Source organism: Gracilinanus agilis, chromosome 5 (assembly GCF_016433145.1).
Source record: "Gracilinanus agilis isolate LMUSP501 chromosome 5, AgileGrace, whole genome shotgun sequence".
Lineage (NCBI taxonomy): Eukaryota > Metazoa > Chordata > Mammalia > Didelphimorphia > Didelphidae > Gracilinanus > Gracilinanus agilis.
In genome coordinates this window covers 72,943,969-72,959,598 of record NC_058134.1, presented here as the reverse complement: position 1 = coordinate 72,959,598, position 15,630 = coordinate 72,943,969, and the positions used below count along the sequence as shown (strand labels likewise).

General features: G+C 36.8%; 1 protein-coding gene across 2 annotated transcripts in view; it reads left to right on the top strand.

Moving 5' to 3' along the window:
• The window catches only part of ARHGAP12 (Rho GTPase activating protein 12), a 108,677-nt gene that overhangs the window by 15,816 nt on the left and 77,231 nt on the right, over positions 1–15,630 (top strand). The gene's annotated exons all lie outside the window — the stretch shown is intronic.

Below are 15,630 nucleotides of genomic sequence, written 5' to 3'. Positions count from 1 at the left end.
GGGTCAGGTGCACAAATATAAGTTGGGATATCTGAAAAATATTGGGAGAATTTAATGAATTGCAAACTTAGGAAGAATCAGCAGTGTGACAGATCAGCTAAAAAAGATTAGACTTCATAGTATGCAGATTAAAGTAATGGTCTTTTGAAAAAAAAAGAAAAAAGTAATAGTCTTTTGGTCTTCCAGTCATACTGCATATAGAATATTTTATTCATTTCTGGATACCACATTTTAGGAGGCAGGCAGCCTCCCAAGCCCGGCTGAAAAAGGAGGAGGGTTGGGTGCGAGGCTAGCAACCTCACCCCGTAAAGATTTCATTTGCTACAGAAACTGCAACCTCATTAAACCAACAAAACCTACGATCACCTAGTCTGGAAGATTGCACTCCAACAGAGTCCACGACGCGTGCTGGCAAAAACCAACAAACTCCAGGTCTTTGTTAACAGATGCCTACGTCAAATCTTGAACATCAGATGGCCTGAAAAGATCTCCAATACTAGACTCTGGGAAAGGACAATTCAGTATCCCATCAGTCAGGACGCTATGAAAAAAAAAAATATGGAACCCACCAGGGAGGAGGAAAGTTGGAAGGCCAAAACAGACCTGGCAAAGATATGCCCAGTTGGGGGAAGTTGCCCAGAATAGAGTCTGTTGGCATGAGATGCCCAGTTGGGGGAAGTTGCCCAGAACAGAGTCCGTTGGCGTGAGATGGTTGCGGCCCTATGCTCCTCTGGGAGTCAATAGGAATAATAATAATAATAATAACAATAATAATAATAATAATGATAATAATACATTTTAGGAGAGACCTTGATGAATTGGAGAATATTCAGAAGAGAAAGACTAGGATGGTGAGAGGACTAGAAACCATAGATAAAAATTGGTCCAAAGCTGGTAGCTAGGCGGTTCAGTAGATTGAGAGCCAGGCCTTGAGACAGGAGGTCCTGGTTTCAAATTTGACCATGGACATTTCCTAGCTTTGGGACCCTCGGCAGGTCCCCAATTGCCTAGCCCTTACTGCTCTTCTGCCATGGAACCAATATAGTATTGATACTAAGATGGAAGGTAAGGGTTAAAAAAAAATTGGTAGAAGGAACTGTTATTTTATCTTGGGAAAGAAATGAGTTTGGGTGTGAGACATGGCAGTTGCATATAAAAGACTGGAACATGGAAGAGAGATTCTTCTTGGGTCTAGAGAATGGAGGATAGAATTGAGAATCCTATGTTTAAGTTGCCAACAGGTAGTTTTTGGTTTGATATGAAAAATGACTTTTGGAAAGAATTGTCTCAAAGTAGAATGAGCTACCTCACAAAGTATTGGATTCTTCAATCAAGAGCTTGAAGCAAATGCTAGATGACCCACTTAGTAGATTTGTTGTAGAGGGTATTCTTGGGCAAGTAGAAGTTGGACCAGATGGCCTTGAGCTGCCTTCTATCTCTGGAATTTTGTGATTTTTCTCTGTAGATATTGGCTTTAGTGATCATAGTACACTTAGGACAGTGTTGGCAAAAGTTTTCAAGTTCCCATTCCCAAACTGCAACTTCAAACTGCATGTGAGCCCCCTATGAGAGTTGAGGGAGGAAGTGCTTCCTTTGGGCGACTGGATAGAGGGGTGAGGCACGCAAAAAATGTTCTTAGGTGCTGGGAAGAGGGGGAACAGAGCAGCTCCCCAAGTGCTGACTGCACACATGCCATGCCTTCACCAATGCTGACACGATATAGAGAATGGAGGGAAGTGCTCCTTAGATAGGATCCTTGGGATCAAAAAGAGCCAGAGCTACTGGCATTTACTTGCATGAACCAGGCCTGATCAAATATTAGCAGGAAGCATTTTTTTATTTTAATTTTTAACCAAATAGTAGCTTTCCCAAATAGTGGCTTTGGAGAAATAACATCACATATTGACTTCTTAGTTTCCTTTTACACCTAAAATTCTTTGTTTGGCCATCTGTATTTGTAGGGAGAGAAACTTTTTTTTCTATTTCATCTTGAGGCATTTAGCCCTGGAACTCCCAGTTCTTTATTGGAAGGAGTCAGTTACATGTACCTTAGAACTATTGAAAGCAGTACCTGAATGTTCTTTTATAAACAACTTTTTACTTAAAGCAATTAAGATTTTCAGGAACTGTGAATCTAAATTTTGCTAATATTTAGGAACTGAGATGATCTTTTATGTTTATGTATCTAAGTATCTCTATAAAGAAAGAAAGTATAGTCTGTAGGAAGTTATATCCTATATTTGTTTTATTTGTCATTTGTACAATATGTTTAGCTAGAGCTCTTTATATTATTAGGACAAGCAGAATGTTTATGTTTTTGTGTTTTCCCTTCATCTGTTAGTGCAGAGTATTTTCTGACCTCTTCTAAATAGTGGTAGAGCTCTTCAGTAAAAGAGAAAGATATATAAAGCATTTATTAAATGTTTATGCCAGATGTTGTGCTTAGTAGTGGAAACATAAATACAAGAGAAAAGAAAGTTGGTGCCCTCAAAGAGCTTATAGTCTACTGAGGGAAAACAGTGCATTAAAAAGGGACCTTAAAGACAGTGGGCTGGGGAGAGGAGGGGAGGTGGCAAAGAAGAGAGAAGTCTAGACAGCCAAGAGTAGGAGCCTGAGGCGGCATGGTAAAAGGTGAGGAGGCTGCAGGAATGGGAGTGGTAGCTGTATCTCCATTAGACCCTCATCTCAGGAGTGAGGTTTTACCTATTAGGAATAGTTGACATTCTACACTCAGCTTGGTGTTTGAGGCTTTGGGTATTCCATCCATTCTGGACAGGTAAGTGCTCAATACTCTTTTCTCTCTCCCATTCTCACAATGTTACAATGTCTAAAAGGGTGGAAATTAAATGTGTGTTGCTTAGATAAATTTTTTTTGTACAAATTCAAGAGATTGAAAAATTATTAATTCTGTGTTTTATTTTAACAATCTTGTTTTTTCAAATTAGCAACTTTTATTATTTTAGAAGGCTGTAAATATTCTTCTAGAAGGATGATTCAACATGCTAAATAGTATACTTCATTGAAACACAAAGTCATAGGAAATTTTTAGGATTCAGACAAGAAGTGTCAGATAAAAGCTAAGTATTAAAGAGCTTTTTCTTTTCCTCACCTATAATCTTACTATTTTTTTTTATCTTACAGTAATGCCCAATTTATCTAGCATTGCTTGGAAATGAGTGAAGTGTTTTGCAATTTTAACTTGAGGAAGCTGCTTATGAGGGAGGATCTGGGCAAATCTCCTAAACAGAAGAGAATTTTAGATAGATAAGATATCTATGTATATGTAACAGTGATTCAGCTGTAATATGGAGTGTTACCATTAAAATTATCTTGGAAAAAAAAAACTGTTTTTTGGTTAAGACTATCAGTTTATTGATTAGGCCAGCATCATAACCAATAGAATGATGTAAGTCATTGGCCCTCTAAATGACCAAAGATGTCAGTGATCCTGGATCTGGCACCCATATACATTTTGGGGAGCTCATTTTTAAGTTCCTCTAATATTTCAAAACATCTCTGATTGGTAAGTAATTAAGAGTGGTCCATCAAGTTCCTAGCCCTTCCTCATCTCCATGTCATGGGGTTCATGTACATAGGAAAAGAAGCTTCTGTTAACCAGATTTTGTGAAAGAAACATACTCCTAAGGACAAAGAAAATGCAAACATCTGTATGGTGCCTAAAGCCCAAGACTTCAGTAATTCTTTCTAATATATAGGGATTAGGGCCTTAGGAATTAATATAGTATACGAAAAATTAATTCTCACAGAAATCATTCACATTTTAAACACAAAAATTGAAGTCTTAAATTTAAAATACCCTTAAATGGTGGTTGACTGGACAATTTTTTAAGTGTTATACAAAGAATTTTACATAAACAAGATTGTAAACTAGGCAGAATGTAATGAGTTTTCATTATTCCCTGGCTCTCCTTTTACTAACTTATTCCTTTTAGGCATTCTCTTTCTCCAAAAAAAATCATATCTCCGCCCCCCCCCCCCCAATATACCTTATTAGAGTTTTGCCCCATTACATTACAATCTTTAAAATCTTACCTGGGCTTGTTATATCCACACATACATCTAGATATCTTAGTATACCTTTTTGAATCATAGTAGGGCTGGAAGACAACTTAGAAATTATCTTGTTGAGTCTTCTCATTTTATAAATAAGGAAAATGAGACTCTTAAGATGATCAATAAGTGAGCATTTATTGAGAAGGTGCTAGATATTGGCTAGTATGCTGGGCATTAAGAGTACAAAGACAGAATGGAAATCCTTGTCCTCAGGAGCTTAAATTCTATTTGTAGAACATGATTTGTTTTTAATAAAGTACATGCAAAATAAAATGTAAACTTTTTTTGAAGGGGCTACTAGTATTTATAGTTGTCAGGAAAGATTTCCTGAGGAAAGTATTGCTTGGACAGACTTGTGAATGAAACAAGAAGTTTTGGAGATAGGGCAGAAGAGCATTCTAGGCAGGTGATTCCACAGTGAGATCCAGAGCAAAGACCTTAGAGTAGTATTGTGTGAGAACAGTTTGGCTCAACTATAGAGTGCGAAGAGGAGTGAGGTCTCTGGCCAGTTGGGACAGGTTAGGAAGGAGCTTCTCTTTGGAAGCTATTGGAGCATATTGAGTAGAGAAGTGATGTGGTCACATCTGCACTTGGGGAAAATTAGTAACTAGATGGGGGGGATGAACTAGATTTAGGAGAGACTTAAGGGAGGGAGACCCATTAGGAGACTATAGCAATAATATAGGCCGGAGGTAATGAGAGCCTGAACTAGTAGGGGTGGCATTTTGAGTAGAGGGAGCAGAGGACTGATGGAAGCAGTGTTGTTAGAGAGGTAGAACCATCAAGATTTAGCTATTGACTCAATATTGGAGAGGCAGAATGTGGATGACAATGAAGTATTGAACCTGGGAAATTACAGAAATATGTTTTTAACGGAAATAGTGAATTTTGGAAGAGGATGGGTTTGTCAGGGAAAGAGGAATACTTTTTTTTGGAAAGTGTTGAATTTGAGATATCTCGGTATTATCCATTGGGAAATGTCAGATAGGCAGTTGGTGATACAAAACTGAAACTTGGGGAGAAACTAGAGCTGGATATGTAAATCTGTGTCATCTGCATAGAGATGAAAAAAAAACAGGGAGGGATTGTGGAATCATGTACAAAAAGCTTATTTTGAAGAACTGCATTCATCTAGCTAGTTTAATTCCAGATTGTTAAAATATCCAAATTACTTTGTAGTCAAAGAATGTATTTATGATCTTTAAAGACCCTTAAAAACATCTGACTAAAGTAGTATTCTAGTATTAGTTATAGTCTTGGAAATTGTTTCAGTCTTAAGATTCTTAGTTTTAAAAAAATCTTTTATATAAATGATTATCCCATCCTTTTTTTTTGCAAAGAATTTCATTCATTCTAAATTCCTTTGAAGACAGTAAAAATTCTTTTCTCAGTAATGAAAATATGTGGCAAGTGAGTTTCAGCTTCAGTTTTATATTAACTCTATTAGTACCATTAAATCATAAATTTAATGAAGAGAGGTTTTTGAGACATTATTACATCGTAGATAATTCCCACACAGCTTAAGAGAGATGAACTAATTAGCCAGAAATTGCATAGTGCCAGCCTTCTAAGTTTTCTGATCAACTTCTGATGTTTAGAGCATTGTAATATTGTCTGAATTTTGGGGAAATCTTAATTGAAAGCAAAAAATGTGCATGTCATTTAACTTTCTAGGATGTTTCCTTTGGATATTAGTCTCTTCTAAGCAATTGACTTTAAGCATAAATAAAAATGTTCCTTTATTGCAAAATGTGACAGAACTTTAAAAATATCAAATGAGATAATTGTTGTGAGGAAGATTAATTTAGTATTAGTGTTGGACCTAGCAGGAAGGGCTGGAGGATTCCAAGATGGAATGAAGGAGCAGGAAGTGGGCTTGTGCTCTGAGAGAGACTCCATTAGTGGTTGGGACATAACTGTTGCTAGCCCTGGGAGATCTCAGAGTTAGGGAAAAACTGCATCCAGATTCCCTGGGATCCTGAGAGGTGGAGGCTTTCAGCAGTGGACAACAGACTTGCAGAGCAGCACCAAGTGGGGAAGTGGTTTGTGATTTGGTGGACAGTGTTTCAAACTCTCTCTCCCTACCTGGGTACCTTGGATCACCTGGTGGAGTTGGCGCTTGGCATCTTGTGACCATCCTTGGATTTACCGTGAGACCCCAATTGAAAGCCATCCTCAGGCCCTTTAGCTGAGCTGACCAAACCTGGCTGGAACCAGGTTTAGAGGAGCTTTCCCTGTGACTTCAGTACTGCTTCCTTTGGGCCTTGCCTGGCTTAGGTCAATAGGATAGTGTAGTCAAGTCCTTCCCTGCCCCTGTGGTTTGCCCTTAGGTTGTAAGTATAAAATCCCTTATTCCCATCCTTCATTATTATTTCCCTCAATTAAACTATTATAAACTTACCTTTTGCCTGCTGGTTCCATAGACCCTAGCCTAGGAGGGCTGAGTGACTGTTGGGCCTAACTGCCATTCCTATGACAGTTAACAGCTTGGCAGTGAACCCTGGTCTCCCTGTCCTGGTTGGCCCTGTCTCTCCTTCAACCAGTGTGAACCCACAAACCATTTAGATTACATTTTAATAATAATAGTTAATATCTCTGGTGTCCCACCATTACATAATATAGATTAATTATTTCTAAACTATCTTTTAGAAAGTGAATATCTTTCACTCTAGAAACAGTTCACTAACTAGATGGTGAGTCGTCACAGAAATGATGCATTGCTGGACAGCCGGGAAAGGGAGAACACAACTCAGTTGTATTGGCCTGTCTTTGTTCTGCTGGAGTCAGAAGAAACTTACATAGAATTCCACATTAGCAACAACATTTTTATAGCATTTACTTTGTGCCAGGTACTATGTTAAGCTCTCCTTAACTGCCCCAGAATCATTCCTTTCTGAGTCTTAGTTGTCTTTATCTGTAAAACGAGAGGACTACCCAGATCTGCTCCCTTACAGGGCTGTGTGTCAGAAAGCTCAGAGGACGCACAAGGGATTGGAGAAGAGATTAACAGCCTGAAGTGGGAAATGATGAAGGAGGGCTAGTGCACCTGGCTCTTTGGGTTCTCCATGAGAAGAGAGGCTGCATCAACAGAGGCAAGGAAGGGGAAGGAGTGCGTTGCTGTCACTCAGCAGAGGGCTCTTGTGGGGTGGGGGACAGGAGGCTGGACCCTCTGGGGTTAGAGCATCCCTCAGTTTCATTTCCAAAGTTGTCAGCACCCAATGCTGTTCTACCACTGGTCTTCTAGTGGATAGAATTTACCTGGGCTGACTTCTCTTAGGGCCTGACATTGAGGCTTCATGACTCAGAGTGTGACTTTTGGTTACTCTAGGACACAGGTTAGAATTAAGTCCCTTCCTTAGTGGGTATAGTTCCCTTTTGCAATCTTACTTCCTGCCATTGTTACTTTTAAGAGCAGTGGAGAGGCCTCCAGACAGGAAGATTCCTCTCCCTGAGTTCAAATCCAACCTCAGAGACTTCGTACCTATGGGACCCTGGACAAGTCACTTCACCCTGGTTGTCTCCATTTCCTCATTTGTAAAATGAACTGGGGAAGGAAATTGCAAATCATTCTATCATCTTTGAAAAGAAAACCCCAAATGAGGTCACTAAGAGTCGGACACAACTGAAACGACTGAACAGCAACAAAAAGATTGTTCCTTTATACTGGCTGCTTATAAACTGACTTCTGCTACTGACTAGAAGGGGAGTGTGTGGTCAAGGAGACCCCTCTGTAGAGTGCCAAAGCACTTTATATGTATTTTCTTATTCGGGCCTTACAGTAACCCTATGAAATAGGTTCTTCTGTTATACTCATTTTACAAATGAAGAAACTGAGCCTGAGAGAATATGTGACTCGACCAGAATTATTCAGCTGGCCGTGGAGGCAGCTCTTCCTGACCAAGGCCAGCAGGCTCCTCCTTTATTTTACCTCATGTCTTAAAGATAAAACATTGCTGAGGGGGAGTGGGGCTAGAAGAATCAAACTGTGTTGTGTGGCAGTGAGTACCCACTTGAAATCAGCAGTAATCTTTAATGTGCCCTATTGGCTGAGTGGAGTAGCATGGATAGGCCAGCCTGGTTAGAGAGGAGGAGGAGAAGGAGGAGGAGCGTGACACTGGAATTGTAGTGAAAGGACCTGAGGTAGAACCTTGGCTATGCCACCAGTAGTTGTATAAGGCAGTTAATCTCTTTGGACTTCAGATTCCTCATCTATAAACAAGTTGGGAGACAGTGAGGATAAGAGAACCAAATCTAGAGACAGGAGGTCCTGGGTTCAAATCTGACCTCAGACACTTCCTAGCTGTGTGACCCTGGGCAAGTCACTTAACCCCCACTGCCCTTACTACTCTTTTGCCTTGAAACCAATACACAGTATTGATTCAAAGATGGAAGGTAAGAGTTTTTAAAAATTAAAAAAAAAAAAACCAAATTGATTGATTTGGATGGTGTCCTGGAGCCCTTTCAGCTTTACCTATGACTTATTTGTGGGTGAGCTCTTGAAGCTTTTTGAGCAGGGGAGTGACATCCAATTTAAGTAGATTGAAGTAGTTTCCATATTATGCCACCAATTAGGAAGCTGTCATATTGTGGTAGTCTCAGCTAAAAGTTCTCTGACTATAGTCAGTGACAGGGACTCTTCCTAGGGGATCCTGTAGGTCAAAATTATTTTCATAACAGTATTAATACATTTTAATTTCTTTTTTGATTAATAATTTATTTTTTAATTAATTAATTTACTTTTAAATATTTTTCTATGTTTGCATGATTCATTTTCTTTCTCTCTCCTCTGTTCCTCCCCCCCCAGAGCAGACAAGCAATTCCACCAGGTTGTCAAATATTGTTATTTCATACCTATTTCCATATTATTCATTTTTGCCTAAACCCCAAATCACATACCCATATATACATGTGATAAATGATGTCATATGTTTTGCTTTTGTATTTCTACTCCCATAGTTCTTTCTCTCAATGTGGATAATATTCTTTTACATAAGTCCTTCAGGAGTGTTTTGGCTTGTTGCATTAGCAAAGTCCATTATATTGGATTTTTCCAGTGTTTAACTTTCCATGTATAATGTTCTCCTGGTTCTGCTCATTTCACTCTGCATCAATTCATTGAGGTTCTCTCCGTTTATATGGAAAGCCTCCAGATCATTAATCCTCATAGCATAATAGTATTCCATCATCATCATATACCACAATTTGTTCAGCCATTCCCCAATCGAGGGGCACTCCTTTATTTTCCAATTTTTTGCCACTATAAGAAGTGCAGCTATGAATATTTTTGTACAAGTATTTTTCATTATCTCTTTGGGGCACAAACCCAGGAGTGGTATGGCTGTCCTTTAAAGCCCTTTGGGCATAATTCCAAATTGCCTTTCAGAATGGCTGGATTAATTCACAACTCCACCAGCAGTGTATTAGTGTCCCAATTTTGCCACATCCCTTGCAGGATTTATCACTTTCCTTTGTTGCCATATTGGTCAATCTGCTAGGTGTGAGGTGTTACCTCAGAGTTGTTTTGATTTGCATTTCTCTAATCAGGAGGGCTTTAGAACACTTTTTCCTGTGCTTATTGATAGTTTTGATTTCTTTATCTGAAAATTGCCTATTTATGTCTCTTGACCACTTGTCAATTGGGTAATAGCTTGATTTTTTGTACAATTGACTTAGCTCCTTATAAATTTGAGAAGTGAGACTTTTGTCAGAGATTTTTGTTATAAAGTTTTTTCCCTTCTAATTTTGGTTGCATTGGTTTTGTTTGTATGGAAACTTTTTAATTTAATAAAATCAAAATTATTCATTTTACGTTTTGTAGTGTTCTCTCTTTCCTGCTTGGTCTTAAATTCCTTCCTTTCCCATAGATCTGACAGATATACTATTCCATGTTTACCTAATTTGTTTATGGTTTTCCTCTTTATATTTAAGTCATTTACCCACTCTGAGTTAATCTTGGAATAGGATGTAAGATGTTGATCTAACCATACTGTTTTCCAATTCTCCCAGCAGTTTTTGTCAAATAATGGGTTCTTGCCCCAAAAGCTGGGATCTTTGCATTTATCAAACACTATCTTACTACTGTCATTTACTCCAAGTCTATTACACTGATCCACCCTTCTATCTCTAACCCAGGACCATATAGTTTTTTTAAATTTTTATTTAATTAATTAAGATTATTTTTCCATGGTCACAGTACCATATAGTTTTAGTGATCACTGCTTTATAGTATAGTTTGAGATCTGGTAAAGCTAGACCTCCATCCTTCCCATTTTTTAAAATTTCCCTTAATATTCTTGATCTTTTGTTCTTCCAGATGAAGTTTGTAATGCTTTTTTTCTAATTCTATGAAAAGTGTTTTGGTAGTTTGATAGGTATAACACCGAATAAATAAGTTAATTTAAGTAGGATTGTTATTTTTATTATATTAGCTCATCCTACCCATGAGCAGTTGATGTTTTTCCACTTATTTAGATCTAGTTTTATTTGCGTGAAGAGTTTTTTGTAGTTATGTTCATATAATTCTTGAATTTATCTTGTTAAGTAGAATCCCAGGTATTTTATCTTGTCTAGAGTAATTTTAAATGGAGTTTCTCTTTCTAACTCTTGCTGCTGGGTTTTGTTGGAAACATATAGAAATGCTGATGACTTATGTGGGTATAGTTTGCACCCTGCAACTTTGCTAAAGTTATTGATTGTTTCTACTAGTTTTTTTAGTTGATTTTCTTGGATTCTCTAAGTATATACTATTATGTCATTTGCAAAGGATAGTTTAATTTCCTCATTGCCTACTTTGATCCTTTCAATTTTTTTTCCTTTTCTAATTGCTACTGCTAGCATTTCTAGCATAATATTAAATAGTAGTGGCGATAATGGGTATCCCTGCTTCACTCCTGATCTTATTTGGAAGGCATCTAATTTATCCCCATTGGAAATGATACTTCCTGATGGTTTTAAATAAAAACTGTTTATTATTTTTAGGAAAGGCCCTTCTATTCTTATACTTTCTAGTGTTTTTAATAGGAATGGATAATATATTTTGTCAGAGGCATTTTCTGCGTCTATTGAGATAATCATGTGATTTTTATTAGTTTGGTTGTTGATATGGTCAATTATGTGGATCATTTTCCCAATATTAAACCATCCCTTGCATTCCTGGTGTAAATCCCACCTGATCATAGTGAATAATGCTCATGATAGCTTGTAGCCTTTTAGCTAGGATTTAATATTTTTGCATCTCTGTTCATTTAGGATATTGGTCTGTAGTTTTCCTTCCCTGTTTTTGGTCTTCCTGGCATGGGAATCAGTATCATATTTGTATCATAAAAAGAATTTGCTAAGACTCCTTTGCTTGTTTTGTCAAATAGTTTGTAGAGTATTGGATTAATTGAACTTTAAATGTTTGATAGAATTCACTTGTGAATCCATCTGACTCTGGTTGATTTTTTTTTCCCTTAGGGAGTTGTTTGATGGCTTGTTCAATTTCTTTTTTTCTGATATGGGATTATTTAAGTATTCTATTCCCTCTTCTGTTAATCTAGGCAATTTATGTTTTTGTAAATATTCATCCATTTTACCTAGATTGCCATATTTATTGCCATATAATTAGGCAAAAGAGTTCTTAATTAATTATCTTGATTTCCTCTTCATTAGAGTGATATGACACTTTTCATTCATGATACTGTTAATTTGGTTCTCTTCTTTCATTTTCTTAATTAGATTAACCAGTACTTTATTTTACCAGTTCTTTTACTTTCATTTTTATTAATTTCTCTTTTGATTTTTAGGATTTCCAATTTGGTCTTTATCTGAGGGTTTTAAATTTTTTCTTTTTTTAGTTTTTTTACTTGCATGCCCAATTTGTTAATCTCCTCTTTCTCTTTTTTTTTTTTTTGTTAATATGGGCACTTAGGATATAAATTTTCCCCTGAGAATTGCTTTTGCAGTATCCCAAAAATTTTGATATGTTGTTTCCTCATTGTCATTCTCTTCAGTGAAATAGTTAATTGTTTCTATGATTTGTTCTTTTATCAACCAGTTTTGGAGAATCAAATTATTTAATTTCCAATTAATTTTTGATTTGCCTCTCCATGAGCCCTTACTATTAAGTTATGATCTGGAAAAGTTGCATTTATTATTTCTGCTTCTCTGCATTTGTTTGCTTGCCTTATTTTAATGTCTTAGTACATGGTCAGTCTTTTTGAATGTACCATGTGCTGTTGAAAAGGTCTATTCCTTTTTATCCACATTTCCTTTCTCCATATATTTTTTACCTCTAATTTTTCTAAGATTTCATTCATATCTCTTGTTTCCTTTTTGGTTTGATTTCTCTTGATCCACTAGAGGAAGGTTCAGGTCTCCCACTAGTGTAGTTTTTATTGTCTGTTTTCTCCTTAAACTCCAATAGTTTCTTCTTTAAAAATCTGGATGCTATACCATTTGATGAATACACGTTGAGTACTGATATTTCTTCATTGTCTATACTACCTCTTATCAGAATGTAATTACCTCCCTTATCTCTTTTAATCAGATATATTTTTACTTTGGCTTTGTCAGATATCATGATTGTGACTCCTGGCTTCTTTTTATCAGTTGATGCCCAATAAATTATTCTCTAGCTTCTTATCTCTACCCTATGTGTGTGTCTGCCTATCTGATGTGTTTCTTGTAGACAATATGTGGTAGGATTTTGGTTTTTAATCCACTCTGCTATCTCCTTCCATTTTATGGGTGAGTTCATTCCATTCACATTTGGAGTTATGATTACCACCTGTGTATTCCCTATCATTTTGATTTCCTCTTTTAGTCCTGCCCTTTCTTCTTTCACTATTTCCTTCGGTACCAGCGTTTTGCTTTTAATCAGTACCCCTTTCCCCTTCCTTATCCCTTCTTATTCCACTCTTATTTCTCTTTAAGATATATTAATTGCCACCCCTACCCCAAACTTTCCTTTTTAATACTCCCTGCCCCACTCCTCCCCTTCGTTGTTCCTTCTCAACTTCCCTGTAGGGTAAGATAGAATTCTATACCCCAATAGATCTGGCTGTTCTTCCCTCTCAGAACTGATTCCACTGAGAGTAAGGTTTAAGTATTATCTGTTACCACTCTTTTCCTCCCCTTCTTATAATAGTATTCTCTCCCTCCCCCATCTCTCCATGCACCTTTTTATGTGGTATAATTTATCCTATTTTTCTTCTTCCTTCAAGTTTCTCTTAGGTACCATCCTCTTTCCCCAAACAACTTAATACCACAACCTCTGCCTGTGAATAATACTTCTATCTACTATAATAATGAAAACAATTTTTAAGAGTTACAGATATCATTTTTCCATGTAGGAATACAATCAATTTGACCTGACTGAAAAACTTTTTTTCCCTCTCTTGTTTACCTTTTTTATGGTTCTCTTGAATTTTGTATTTGGACATCAAATTTTCCTTTCAGTTCTAGTCTTTTCTTTAGGAATGCTTGGAAATCTTCTATTTTGTTAAATGCCCATACTTTCCCCTGAAAATATGTAGTCAGATTTGATGAGTAGATGATTCTTGGTTGTAGACCCAATTCTCTTACCTTCCTTAATATAATATTCCAAGCCTTGTAGTCCTTTGGCGTGGAGGCTGCCAGATTCTGTGTAATCCTGATTGGGGCTCCTTGATATATCAATTGTCTCTTTCTGGCTGCTAGCAATATTTTATCCTTGATCTGAAAGCTCTTGAATTTGGCTATAACATTACGAGGGGTTGTCTTTTTGAGATTTAATGTAGGGGTTGATCTATGGATCCTTTCAATGTCTATTTTGCCCTCTTGTTCAAGAATATCAGGGCAGTTTTCTTGGATAATTTCTTGTAATATGATGTCAAGGCTTTTATTTTGTTCCAAATCTTTCCAGTAGACCAGTGGTTCCCAAACTTTTTTGGCCTCCTGCCCCCTTTCCAGAAAAAATATTACTTAGCCCCCTGGAAATTAATTTTTAAAAAATTTTAATAGCAGTTAATAGGAAAGATTAATACGCCTATGGCCATCACTGCCTCCCTGGATTGCTGCAGTACCTACTTTGGGAATCACTGCAGTAGACCAATAATTCTCAAATTGTTTCTCCTGGATCTGTTTTCCAGGTCAGTTGTCTTTTCTATGAGATATTTCTTGTTTCCTTCCATTTTTTTTATTCTTTTGATTTTGCTTCATTAATTCTTGCTGTCTTGTGAGATCATTAGCTTCTGCTTGCCCAGTTCTATTCTTTAAAGACTGATTTTCAGCTATGATCTTTTGATTTTCCTTTTTGGTTTGGTCTATCCTGCTTTTCATGGCTTCCACTAGGTCAATTATGGACTCCATTTTGCTTATTACTTCATTTAATTTCTGTGCCTCTTTTTCCATATGGGCAGTTTTATCTTTTAAGCTGTTTTGTTTTGGTGGTTTTTTTTGGGGGGGTATTACTTTCATTTCTTTTTTTCACTTTACTTCCTATTTTCTTCTCTCTTTCTTAGTTGGTTTTTGAACTCTTTTTTGAGTTCCTTGAGAGATTGTGACCATTTTCCTTTTTTTTTTTTGAAATTTTGGATGTGTTTGCTTGTTTTTTACTCTCTGCTGTTGCTTCTGTATTTTGCTCTTTTTCTCCATAGAAATTATCCAGAATCAAGAGCTTTTTTTTTTTTTTTTTTTTTTTTTTTTTTTTTTTTGCGCTGTTGCTTATTTCTTTTTACATTAGTGGATTGGAGTTCCTGCATTTTGATTGCTTTCTTAGCTTCTGTCTTGCAGGGCTTTGCCTTGGTAGTGTCTTCCCTTCCCAGTCAGAAGCCTTTAAGGCTGTGTCCAGTGGGAGAACCCCTTTATTCATCCAATTTTGATTTCTGTCCTTTTGAGACGCTTTGTAATGATTGGTTGGAAGGAAATTCAGAAGGCTCCTGCTACTTTGCTGCCATCTTAGCTCCCCACAGTTTAATTTCTAATAGTAAATATCAATAGATATAATTCATATAAACAAAACGGTCTGACCAAATGCCTTGAGAAGTAATAGGCCAGGTATTATTTAAGCTAAGTTGATGATACTAAAAAATGTAAAAAAAGACATTATGAAGGAAGATATTGACAAGATTTGCCAACCAAGTCAAAGATGACTGAGTTGTTTTGAGCCTAGGTAACTTAGATGGTTAATTTTTAAATCTATCTATTACTCATGATTTACGGATAGGTCAACTGAATGGAAGAATTGACCACCTTATCTTCATTCTTTCCATTTTTGTCCATTTAATTGTATGTTGGTCTTGTAATGAGTTTTCAATATATTTATCATTGATCTATTGATGGTTGTTCTGCCTTCCATATGACCTACCCATTGTCTTTTTTTTTATTTTTTTCCCAAACATTTATTAATATTCATTTTTAACATGGTTACATGATTCATGCTCCTCCTTTCCCCTTCACCCATCGCACTCCCCCCACCCATGGCCGTTGCACATTTCCACTATTTTTGTCATGTGTCCTTGATCAAGACCAATTTCCAAATTGTTGGTAGTTGCATTGGTGTGGTAGTTTCGAGTCCACACCCTCAATCATGTCCAC